Raw genomic sequence first — 13,410 nt, 5'->3', positions numbered from 1 at the left:
ATTTGGGTTTCAGTCGGGACCAGGATTGGCCCAGTGGATACATTTCCGTTTAAAGCCAGTTCTGCAGGCTCACTTACATTTGCTGCCTTAGTATTTGGAGAATCTCCGGACACGGGCGCTCTTTGGCCCGCTAGTGTATGCTGAGACAACCCTGAATATATCAGTGCTCATGTAGAACCCTGAAAGTGAGGATCACATTGTCATCTAAAATGCTCCTTCAGCAGAGAGCTAATAGTCATGGTGCCAGAGTAATTTTGTTAGAAATCCCCAGTTACAGAGCCAAAAGCAGCATATTCTCCTGGCACAGGGAGGTGGTACCGGGTGCAGAGAAAATTGCTCCCTGGGGATTGCCAGCCCACAGAGGAGGCACAAGACAGAACACAACGGAACAAGCAGGTGCTGAAGTGTCTGCACCCAAGGGCTTTCTGTGTGCTGTAAGGAACAGGGGAGCTCTGGAAACAGAACATTCGAGCAGGAAGGGGGATTGGCGGTCATCTGGTCCAGTCCCTAATTTACAGCTCAGGAGTCAAGTATTTGTTCAAGGGCAAATGGCAGACCTGGATCTGAAGCCATTTCCTCCTTCACATCGCAAGGGGAAAGCTTAGATTTCAGAATTAGTCTGAACCGAGTTTGAGTATCAGCTTTGGCATTTACAAATTCCGTGACTTTGACCGAGTTCCTTACTCTGTCTGAGCTTTAGTTTCTTGGACTTCAGAAGAGGCGTGGTGGTGTAAGGAGCTGTGCGCAGTAGGTGTACTTTTTCATCGTGTGTCACGGGGCCTGGTCCGTGGTTGATGTCCATCTGGTTATTGCTGCTACAGTTTTTGCAACAACCGATCTCAAGGGGTCAGTGGCAAAGAGCACCTGCATTATGAGGATGTGGGCCTTTAAGTGCACTCCCGCTAAAGCTTTTAGAGAGAATGTGATTCTGAACAAGGTGAAGATGCGCGGAAAGGTTCTGGCAGATTCTGTGTGAGCAAGGACAATCTCTCAGGAATGCAGTATGGGCTGGCTGAATCTGTTGCAAACCATAAAACGCAGGTTGAGAAAGAACTCTTGCATGCCATTGGCTTTGCTGTTCATTATTGCAGCAGAAAGCCATGATGCAGCCTAATTGATAAAATAAGAAACGTTTAAAAGTGAAGTTCATTTCCCCCGTTATCTCCTCACGCTGTAGAAAATGGCAAGTAAAGAAAGCAGAAGGAAACTTAAACACCTTTCCGCCACCCAAAAGCAGACACCCTGACACTTTGCCGTATTTTTCCATCATTGTAGTCAGAAACATGATTCGTATCTTGCTTTTCCCCCAATTAATTAACATTCCCCATGTTATTATGAGTCTTGGAGATAATTAAAAAATGGATTTTGTATATGAATATAAAAGTCATCTATAGTCCCCCCCCCGTAGTTATTTTTTTTAAACGTTTAAATATTGAAAAGGAGATAAGAAAACTATAGTCTTACTAGTCAGAGACATGCTTACTACTATTTTTGTTATACTTTGCATTTAGGACTATTGTAGTCACATTTAGGACTACTGTAGTCACCTTCAGGGTATTGGCGGGTGGGGGAAGAGAGGAAGGGAGGGAAGGAAGGAGGGAGGGTAAGTAGTCACCCAGCCACCCATTCCACTTGGTGGGCACAGGTCCCAGACTGAACTTGAGGAAGAGCCTCTTCCGGCGAAGAGAATTCAGCCCAGCTCCCTAAGCATCATCCCTGTGACCAGTGCCTCTTCTTGTTTTGGGAAGGTTAGTTATGCGTCGCCCTTGGGACAACAGGGAAAGCAGCCATTTACTATTTTTTGTGTTAGGTGGTTAGAGGAAGAGCCATTTGAAAAAGGCTGCTTGAATCTTGTTTTCTGCAGATGCTGTTTGGCCCCTCACCTCACATAGTGTCCCCACCCTGCATGTGGTTCCGATCCTTGGAGACATGGGGTTGGGTAGGACAGGCCACTAGATGCAGGCCATGCAGGCCATTAGATGTGCTGCTTCTGGCCCTGTTCCCACCTGGGAGAAGATGCTCCTTACTCGCTGAAGGACACCCTGAGGGCTTAGATTATCTGCTTTACTTTAGAAGCTGATTTTAGGTAAGAGGTTCAAACATTGAACCATTGAACTTGAACTTCAGATATTGTCAGTGCAATGGCTAGGGTAGTTGAAAGGAAAATATAAAAAATATAGTTAATAAGTTCAGAATGGATTGAGCACAAGCAGCATTTGAAAAAATCTGGAAGTTTTATTCAGCCAAGGAATAAATATTAAGCAGAATGTTGGCAGTGATCCACATGTGAGTGGTGGTGGGGGGGGTGCAGGGTGGTCTGATGAGGGGTGATTTTGGGCTCTTAATGCTCATGGAGAAATACTTTACAGGGTGAGGGTGAGAAAGCTTAGGAAAGAGTTCAGGAATCATGTTACCACCTGAGAAGGCATGGTTTTAGGATGTAGAAAAAGACTAAGATCATGAGAAAAAGATGTTGATGTGAGGTAAAGACAAGATCGGGGCATTGGGCTGAAGAAAACTGTCATTACTGAGGATGCGGGAGGGAAGGGCTGGCCTTTCAGAACTTCTAAAGGGAAGAAAAAGACAAATTTGAATGAAAAACACAATTCGTTGTGTTCACCTTTGAGCTCGATGTTTTAGATGTCTCGATTCATAAGAATGCAAATGGGACACATGCTTAATTTTGTCCTCCGAGAAAAACATCTTGAAGATCAAACCAAGCCTTTCAGAAAGATCTGGAAAGATAAGACATCTTATGAAAGGTGAAAGACCCAATTTTATGCGGGGTGGGGGGAGTGTGAGTCATTGCAGACAGGACCTAGCAGGTAGTGGAGGAGTTTGATTCCGAACACCAGGTTTCCATCACCCTTCCTAGCAGTGACGCGTTACTTCCTAACGCCAGCTCAGCAGGTCTGTGCTTAATTTTATCTTCTGCGTGAGCTGGCTTTATGAGGCTTGGTGCTCTATTTGTGATTTTTCAGTTGCGTATTCATAGCTACCAAATGGGAAGTGAGGCCCGAAAGTCTGGTGGCAACAAAGTGCTCTGTTCCCTGCAAACAAGTTGTTTGTGCCTTTGCAGAGGGGAAATGAGGGCTTCCTATCTCCATCTCAGCACCTTCAGGCGGCAGCAGAGCATCTGAGGCTTTTTTCTCAACAAAGGAAATCCTCCCCATTTCCCATTAAAGTTTATTGGGTCACAAGAATAGCAGACACAGGGGAAGCATTAATGTGTGACTCTCAGGAAGTAATTTTCTGAGCTTCCTGTCACATTTTCAAAAGTTAATTTTGTTCTGCCTCGGCAAAAACATGTAATTTCCACATGGAAATATCTGATGCACGTATGACATGTATCTGTACTGCGTCCGATGATGCTTGTTTTGCTTTAACAGTCACAGCTGGCATGCCTTCTTCTTTAAATAAACGGCAGCTTCCTGTCAGGTTCGAGCTGTTCGTTGGGATCCATTACGGACAGAGGTCTGGTCTCACAGCGCTGGCCAGTCCCGTCACCTTGGTGCTCGCACCTGGGAAAAGTCAGCCTCTCTGCCATGCTGATTTGGAAGTGAATCTGCTGTCGGGTTCTCACCGTGTCTCGGTGGTGGTGACAGAACCAAGTGCTCACAACCAGGGTGTTTCTGAGTGTGCCCGGCCGCTGGAGTCACGTGGCAGTTCCATTGGTAACTGCCCTTACCTGCTCTGGTTTGTGTTGTTGTGTTTTGTCTTTTCCTTAAAAACAGAATGCTGAAAGAGAAAAGAAAAACAATAGAATGTGGGTTATACAAATAGGTAAGAAATTGGGCCACATTCTTTTAAAAGGCCCAACTTATGCAGAAAACAATAGAAAAATTCTAGGACTTGCATTGCCTTTACCTTGGTTCCGTTTTTATCAAATCCCAAGAAAGTTCTTTGTCTTCTGATGCCACGTGCTCGGCAGAGAGCTCCGTGAGGGCTTTGTCTCACTCTCCGCCGTGTCCCCGGCGCCAGGCAGCGGGCTGCTCAGGGGCTCTCACTGCACATGCTCATGGGAAGCATGGAGAGTATTGATACTTCGTTCTTCAGAACTTACAGGAAAACTTCAAATGTACATAAAAGTGAGAGAAATATAATGAACCCCTTCTGCCCGTCTCTTCGCTTTCATATTATGATATCAGCTTGCCCCCCATGGTTTCTGGAGGGTTGGAGGGTTGGAGGTGGGATTGGCTTGTATTACTAGCATTTCAGACTGCTCTAGAAGGTTGTTGCAAACGGTTAAACAGGAATGAGTACTTGCTTTTCACATAGGCACAGGTCCTTTTAGTTAATATTTACGTTCTTGTTGAACAGAGCAGTACTCCTGGTTGGGAAAACAATGTGCAAATGACAGAGGTGAGGCGCAGTGAATGAAAGATCCGCCTGGCTGTAGTTTGGCTTATCTGTACGTGGTTGTATCACACACCCATTCATTCAGTTGACTATGTTTTAGGGCAGCAGTTGCCAATGATGGTCCATGGACCACTGGTGGCCGATGAGGTCCGAAAGGTCTGCGACCACTGCTTTAGAGCACAGTTAGGTTCAGTGTGAAACTGAGTGGCACATGTAGTTCCCACATATTCCTTACACACACACACACACACACACACACACGCACACGCACCCTCTTTTACCGTCAGCGCTCTGTGCCCGTGGTATGTTTGCTGTACTGGGTGAGACTCCATTGACACGTGATCACCCAGGGTCACTGGTGCTCACCCTCGGTGCTGTGCATTCTGTGGGCTGGACCAATGTGCAGTGATCTGGGGCCACCATTGTGTATCACACAGAATAGTTCCACGGTCCTGGAATCCTCTGTGCACTGCCTGTTATCTCTCCCTTCCTCCCCCAACCCCAGCGACCACTGATCTTTCCTGTCCCCACTTTTGCCTTTTCTAGAATGTCCTGAATTTGGAATGAATCAGCATGCAGCCCTCTCAGATAGGCTTCTTTCACTTAGTCACGTATCTTTGTTTCCTTCGTGTCTCTCTGTGGCTTCATAGCTCATTTCTCTTTATTGCTGAGTACTGTTCCAGTGTCTGGATGTACCACGATGTGTTTATTCACTCGCCTATTGAATAAATGCTTCAGGTTTGGGCATTAAACACACTGTGCAGGTTTGTGTGGACACAATTTTCAGCTCCTTTGGGTACATAAGCAGCAGGAGCACAAGTGCCAGGGCACAGGCCAGCGTTTGGTTCTGTGAGAATGCGTCTTCCCAGTGCCGCTGCCGCCAGGAGAGGGGAGTGCCGCTCACATCCTTGGCGGTGTTGGGTGCTGAGCGTTGGGCTCTAATGGTGTGTGGTTGCGTGTGCTTATTATGTAGGTTGTCAGGATTTATCTACCTAGTGTCCTCTTCATGCGTGTTCATCTCCCATTTCTCTGAGTTCTGTGAGCCAGCGCGCAGCAGGGCCTTCTGGTGTCAGCATGATAGATCGCTTCGTCCACATGGTTGCCGCTAACCATGTGCGGCTCTTGAAATGTGCCTGCGGAACTGAGTTTTCCATTTTATTTCACTTTAATTAGATTTAAATAGCTATGGTGGCTAGTGTCTACAGTATTGGACTGCACATCTCTAACCTGTGCCAGAGCCAAGGCAAGTCATCAGGCTGCTTGCTTGGACCACCTTGCTTTGGCCTTTACAACCACAGTTTAGTGTGTTTCTTTGGTGTTTAACAGCCCTGTGAGATTTCTTTTGTAAAGCTCTTTTAAAGAAATATTGCTCAGTGTTGGAGTCCCTAAAGAAAGATCTGTAATGTTCTTGAGTTTAATTCCAAGAGAGTTTCTCTTTCAGACGTATCCGTGTAGGTCCCTTTATCAAGTAAATATTTTTCTTCCTATTGTACATCCCTTTTCACCGTGCTGCCAGGGAGCCCAAACTTAAATTTTTGGTTCAGCCATAGCAGGTGATCTTTCCCTCTCATCACTCCTCACCAAACTACACAGCTCCCATTCATCCTGCACATAAGAGTTCACTAAGCTTGTGGTTTTTCTTGTAAAGCTCTTCTCTTTTTTAAAGATTTTACATGACATTTTTGGGATCCGTCCTGAAACTTCTCTAAGAATAGATTGATACTTCCCTCCCACAGCCCTGCATCACATATCATAGGTCTTAGTAGGATAATACATCATCATGTATGAGAAGCCTTTTTACCAGTGGGCTGTATAGATGGAGAACTCGGAAGCAGATGTCTGCTTAGGGTTGTGGAGAGTTACTTAAACAATTCATGGTCGGTCCCATTTTATTCGCTGTGAGTCAAAGTTGGGTTCCTTTACCCTCTTCTTTTGCTCTGTCAGTAATGCTCGCCTTGACTTTCTTTGGAAACCTGTGGCCAGTGTTACTTTGCTTGAATTTAAAATGTGGCCTTCAGGATTTCCTAGTTCCATGCATGGTGCCCTGAAGATAAACAGTAGCTGCCGAGTGTCTTTGATCCTCCTGGAATAGCACGGCTGGGACGTGTAACCTGGAGGGAAAAGTACACATGACTTTAAAAGCAATTCATTCTTCCTTTGTTTCTGCCAAGTTTCCACCTCTGGATATTTTTAAATGCTGCATCAGGCTGCCCTTAGTTTCCACATGGGCTTCAGAATTAAGAATTGGGAGGCAAGGGGATATGCTGAGAAATTATTAGTAAATACCTTTGCCTACAAGGAAGTAGGTTAGATCCAGGAAACCAGTGATGGGGTAACCAGGATAGCACGCCGAGCCATCTGTGTAACTCCTGGCAAGAATAAAATGACAAAACAAGGTCTTGAGAGTGCTCGTTACCATGTGCGTGATCAAAGGATAAACACTTTCTCATACGAGAAAATTGGCCCAGCGCCTTTAGCCCCTGGCTGGCTGTGCGTGCGCCTGTGTGCGGGCATAGCTGTCGAGGTTGAGCACTTTTAGTGTAGCTGGGCATTGGGAGAGGAAAGGGCTGCGAGGAGAGGTTGCCATTGCTGGGCGTTATTGTCACTGTAAACTGTGGGTGTGAGCTCAGGAGACTGCAGGGGATTTTAAGTGTAATACCATAAACATCAAATGGGGTTTGCAGCAGAGGTTCAAGGCCAGGCTCTCAGGAAAGAATGAATGGGAGACTTGGAAAGAAACATGGTTTTCCTGTCTATAGATCTAAAAGGCTAATATGCAAAGTGTCCCTCCAACCGTCTGACTGGTTGCTATGATGCACACTGACCACCAGGGGGCAGATGCTCAATGAAGGAGCTGCAGGGATTACATTTCAAGAGCCGCACATGGTTAGCGGCAACCATGTGGACGAAGCGATCTATCATGCTGACACCAGAAGGCCCTGCTGATTGTATTCAGTGCTTGCTTCGGGTGCCTGCCTCCCCGCCTGGGCCCAGGCCATTTACATCAAAATGACACCACAGACCTGGTCCCAACAAAACAACATTCAGCTTCCCCCAAGTGGGACGCAGGCCCCACCACCACCTCTTAGTGACACCCCACCAAATTGCAGCCGATGCTGCCGAGACCCCATGGTGCAAAATGCAGCCCACAGCCCAGCCAGCCCAAAACAGTAGTGTGGGTGCTGGGTAATGACATCATATAGCAACACTTGGCTTCTTCTCCCTAGCAACTAGCCTCCTTGGAGTTCTTCAGCCCAGGAACATGACTTGCTTTATAGCCAGGTGCAAACATTTTACACTTTAACCAAATGTCAGTGAAGCATTTTCCATGCCTCATCTCATTTGATCCTCACAGAAGTCCTGGAGTAGGTAAATAGGAGACTCAGTGGAATCTTATTTTCTTCTTATTAGCTGGAAAACAGATATTTAGAAAGCTTAGAAACTTGACCCAACTGAAATGCTGAAATGAAGTAAGAAATGGTGGGCCTTGAAATTGACTTCAGGTTTTCTCACTTCGAAGAATATATTATAGTCAAACACTGCTGCAGTTAAATATTTTACCCTTTGTTCTCCCTGTGTGATCTACAATGATAATCCACTTCATGTTGATATTTACTGCTGTGTTGCTGACAATTACCTAAAAGAGAAGTTGGGGTGCTTCACTGGGCTGGAAAGAGTTTAGCTACATCAGAAAGCAGATCTAATGAAGCAAGTCTTTTCTATATCTATAAAGGCTAAGTTGACTCACACATGGGCGACACATATAAAGCTCTCTGGCTCCAATCACAAGTGTGTTTCCATCTGTCATTGTCAAATTGTGAATTTGGTTGACACTTCTATTATAGAGAAAGGGCGAATAGTGATATTAAACATTTCTTCCAATTAATTTCCTTTCAATGTGTGCGAATCCATGCACAGGGCCACTGGTTTAGTTAAGAAAAGAGCTGAGGGCCACACAGTTTGATAACTGCTATTTATTGTGCTGATTTCAGCCCAAGCTCAGGTGACCTTTGCCCAGCCTCACTGGGTGGAGCAGCTTGCCTTCCCTCTGCAGCCATCCTCCGGTCTCCCAGGGGCGGTGGGAGCTGGGCACTCCTCTGCACCATCCGCTGCCCTCTGCTCAGCCACCTTCCCGGACACAGGAGTCTGGAAGTGCCGGCTCTCACAGACCTGCCCTCCTTCTCTCCACCTCTGCAACCCGACCCTTACCGCTTAAATTTCTTACCTTCTGTGTTTTCTCTTGTTCTTTTTGTCCTTGAGGCTAATGCTTTTTTAAATACCCATTTACTGTCATTTTAACTAGGCTTGGGACAGAGGGGGGATAAAAATATGTAGTTAGCGTGCCATCATTAACTGAAGGTGCTCTGTGGTTTGCTACACTCAGCTTCATTGTATTCAGTGCTTGCTTCGGGTGCCTGCCTCCCTGCCTGGGCCCAGGCACGCCATCCTAGGCCTATGGCGCTCACAGAGCCCTGCCGAGAGGGACTGTCGGATCCATGGACTGGCATAGCAGTCCTGATGACTGCATTTCAGTGTCTAAATTACTTTCCAGATACTAAGTCAAAATTGAAATCATAGTAGATAATAATTTTTCTTCTTCTTAAATAAATGTTGAAATTAAATTGCCTCTTTGCTAATCTGATTTTTAGGAATGAGGGAACAAAGCACGACAAGTAGAGTGCCTCTAAATGACTCATAATTACTCACAAAATCACAGACGCGGGCGTGCAATCAGCAGCTCGTTATGTGGCAAATGCAATTACATGCCTCAGAGCGTGGCCGCTCCCGGCTCTCCCGTCTCGGCCTGTGACGGGCTATTCTTAGGCCCAGCGCCGAACCCGAGCCTGCGTGCCGGTGCCGGTGCCGGTGCCGGTGCCGGTGCCGCCTCTCCGGTGGCAGAGAAGGGAAGCTGTGAGTTCACATTGCAGAGTCGGTCCTCTCAGTTGGCACAGTCCTGCTGGAGGTTGCAGGCTATGCAATTGGAAAAATTATCATTAATCATAACAGTGGGCAGAGACAGTCACAGTGTAATGCACCTTCCTCCTCTCTGCGCTGCCGTTCTGAAGTCCAGAAAGCCCTGGAAACCTTTGGGAACTCACTGCTGGCAAAGCCCAGCCTGAGCTTCATTAGCACCCAACCCTTCCATGTGCTGCTGAGGCTTTTCTAGCTTTATTATCTCACATCACCGACTCTGATGTGTGTGATTACGGACCACTGACCTAGACCCGCTGAGGACACTTGGTAATGCACAGTATACATGCTGTCTTGCCTTTGAAAATGCAAAACATGAATTTTATGAAGCATTAAATCCTAACTGTGGCAGTTGTGTTTTACTGAGTATAAAATCATGAACTCTACGAGTTTTTCTTGATCTGCTGTCCTCAGAACCATTTAAAAATTTCTCTTCTGTGGCACCAGTCACAACTTATTGTACTTGATTGTTTTCCAAACTTGTTTTACTTATATTTGATAGTTAGCATTGCTTTTAGTAAATGCTCACGTAACCTTTTGAATGAAGGAAGAAAACTAAGAACCATCTAGTCCCTCCACACAAATATTGCTGTATGTGAACCAGCTCTTTTCCTGTGGAGTTTCATCCCACTGCCTGCTTTCATGGTTATACTGCCCCTGTTTCTGTGTCTGAACTTAAAATGAGATGCTTAAGCCCTTCAGCCACTGAGCTCCGCTCTGCGGCACTGTTACCGTTCCCTTCCCGATGACCACTCATCACACCGGCGGCCGTGATGCACGCTGGCCAAGGTTTTATAGAATATTTTAAAAACTCAGCTGCACATGCTTGGATGTATTGTATACTTCTACACGCCCTAACGTAATTATAGGTCAGGTAAAGCTCCCACGAATAAGTTCATTTCCATTCAAAGTTATTGTCTGTTGATACAGTTCTGGAGTAATTAAGAATTTTCTTCGTTGCTAAAGTTTTTTAATTATTCATTAAAAATATAAAATAATTTCAAATTTAATTGCTGTTCTATGTTGTTATTCTCTTTTATATTAGTAGTAGGAAATTAAGGCCCTGGCTGGTTTGGCTCAGTGGATGAAGCATAGGCCTGGGGACTGAGGGTCCCAGGTTCGGTTCCGCTCGGGGGTACATGCCCGGGTTGTGGGCTCGGTCCCAGTAGGGGACATGCAGGAGGTGGCTGATCGGTGAGTCTCTCTTAACACTGATGTTTCTGGCTTTCTCTCCCTCTCTCCTCCTCTCTGAAATCAATAAAAAAAAAACTTTTTTTTTTAAATAGGAAAATTTCCTTGTCATAGCATTATAAGTAACTTGAACAATGGTGACATTTACGCTAAATTGGTATAGTTGGGTCTTTGTCCCCAATAATTTTAATAATACTTTACTTTGTGTTTGTTATTTCATCCCCCCTGATCTGTTAAACTATCCATCCGGTAGGAGCCCCCCCCCCCCCCCCCCCCAATCTCTGTTCTCCTTAACACAGCTCCAGGTTTGGCACAGCAGTTTTTCAAAGTGAAGTGGGAGAAGAGAGCACCTTCTCTGTCAGCTCCCTCAGAATATTCATATTCATCCTCCTTCCTCCCCACCCATAGTCATGTCTGTCCATCACCAGAATACATGAGAACTTGGAGTTTTAAAATTAAACATACAATTAATATTTTAAAGGCAGATTGTAATAATTGAGGCAAATGATTGTGGGCACGTGGCGTCTATTTTTATGCACTTTAACACTGTTGGTTCTGCCTCATGGGTTAGAGAGGCAAATGCTTGGCTCATGTGAGTGGAGGCCTTCCATAGCTGTTGATCAAGATTCTTTCCTATTTTGGAGGACCAAATATTTCCGTTAGATTGGTTGACTAGATTGGCATTGAATTGCTAAGGGACCCATAACATCCCTTTATAGCATGTTTAATGACTCAGTTCCCAGTTCTCTACTTTTACCAACTCGTGACTTTAGGAAATTTTTATAAATAAAAAGCGGAAGGACATTAACAGATAATAGAAGTTTAAAATAAACAGTCCTTTTTCTGAAACCGAACTCTTAAGGTGCATAAAAATGTAGATAAACAAGTAATCCATTTTGACCGAAGTATCCTATATAATAAAAGCCTAATATGCAAATTGGCGGAATGACAGGTTGCTATGACACACTCTGACCACCAGGGAGCAGATGCTCAGTGCAGGAGCTGCCCCTGGTGGTCAGTGTGCCCCCCAGGGGGATTGCCGCTCAGCCAGAAGCCGGGCTCAGGGCTGCAAGCGTAGCAGTGGTGGCGGAGCCTCTCCCACCTCCAGGGCAGCACTAAGGGTGTCTGACTGATGGCTTGGGCCCTGGGAGCAGGCCTAAGCTGTCAGTCAGACATCCCCTGTGGGCTCCTGACTGAGAGGGTGCAGGTGAGGGACCCCCCAAGTACACGCATTTTGAGCACCAGGCCTCTAGTATAATACAGCAATATAATGACAATGCTGGAAACCTAGAAACTTTTGAAGTAGTAATAATAGTATATCAATGGTTCAGAGATGTTTTCTTGAAGTTGTAAAGCCTGAAATTTAGGAAGTAAGTTAATATATTTTTAAGGATTAGTTGAAGGTTTCATATATCTATGAATCAGGACAGCAGGGGACTTTGACCCTCTGATTAATACTGTGGCCTTTCTGGGCTCAGCAGAGCGGTGCGATGAGTAGGCCCCCTCGCTGGCTGTGCGGCCACTGCTGGGCACTTCATGGAGACCTTGAGAAAAGCGATTCTGTGGATAAACCTGAGGTTTGCTGCCGCTTACAGCAGCCATCCAGCTTTGTTATGGTGGTTCTGATGTGTTTTTCCCCCTGAAAGGGAACTAGGGAAACATGGCTAATAAAATCAGCCATTAAATTTCATTTTGTTTTTGATGGAAATATTTCCTCCTATAAAATGTAATGACCGTGGCTGATTGCAGAGGTTATTTACCATAACCACACTGTCCCCGAGAGGCAGTTAGAGCAGTTGGAATCAAAAGGCATTTGTGGAACATAATGGAAAAGGACCATGAGAGCAAGGTCAGGTCTGGTCTGTTGTTTTGATATTTCAGCCGTGTTTATGACTGATTTAAGGTTTGAAGGTGAAACTCTTTGATTGTGAGGTTTGTAGTAACCAGTGCCTGCGTGCCAGGAGGCAGACGAGGTCTGACTTCACCAAATAGGGTCCTCGGATCTCATAGTGTTACAGTGAGGTATTGGAATGCTTTTATCCGAATACGGACAACTAGACAATTTAAAACCTTGTCTTAGCACCTATTCACATGAAATTCACGAGTGCATGTTTTCTGTACGAACAGATTTATTTAAGAAATACTTACTGACCACCTGCTGCTCAGCAGGCAGTGTGGGTCTGGAAACCCATCACTTAAAGCTGATGAGGTTCCTCCTTCGCACAGGGCCGCGCGTGGACCTCACCTTCCGGAGGTGGGAGGGTGCTGCCTTCCTGTCTGAGGGCGGCACCGGGGTGTGGGGAGCTCACATGGGAGACTCGTGGCAGGGGGAAGCGGGGACCCTGTGGTTGGGTCCTGTGCTCTCACGCTCAGACGGGCCGTGGTTTCCCAGCTCGCTCCGGTGTCCATTCCTGAGCAGATTCCGTGTGTCTGCCCGTGTGCCGGTGGGCACGCTCTGTGCCCCGGCCAGACCGGTGCTGCTGCCGGAGGCCGGCGGGGGCGGCTGCGCGGTGTGCTCCTGCTCCTGTGGCAGGCATTGGCATCGGTACTCGGCGGCTGCAGCTGCTGTCCTCGGTTACTTTAAATCCTAGCAGTTCCTTTAGAAAGTGCTGTACATGGAATTATTTTTAAAAGATGCCCTGCATTTCTTGAAGGTTAGTTTTCTAGGATTAGAGTCAAACCACTTGGTGCATGTAATCTCTGTGTGTAGAAGTGTGCGGATTATGCTGACATGGAACTTCTCAGTAGGACTCCTGTGCTCATGAGCCCATCGCCGTTAGTTGGGGGGAGGGGGGAGGCAGGGGCATCCTTTCTAACAGGAAAGGTAATGCGGCTGTATCGACTGTCTTTATTGCAGAGGGCATTGGGGCCCTTTTCTTCGGTATAACT

General features: G+C 46.1%; 1 protein-coding gene across 2 annotated transcripts in view; it reads left to right on the top strand.

The window, feature by feature from the left end:
- The window catches only part of NOL10 (nucleolar protein 10), a 67,544-nt gene that overhangs the window by 37,917 nt on the left and 16,217 nt on the right, over positions 1-13,410 (top strand). The gene's annotated exons all lie outside the window — the stretch shown is intronic.

The sequence above is a fragment of the Pipistrellus kuhlii genome, unplaced genomic scaffold (assembly GCF_014108245.1).
Source record: "Pipistrellus kuhlii isolate mPipKuh1 unplaced genomic scaffold, mPipKuh1.p scaffold_m20_p_112, whole genome shotgun sequence".
In the NCBI taxonomy this organism is placed as follows: Eukaryota; Metazoa; Chordata; class Mammalia; order Chiroptera; family Vespertilionidae; genus Pipistrellus; species Pipistrellus kuhlii.
This window is presented reverse-complemented; position numbering and strand designations above follow the sequence as displayed.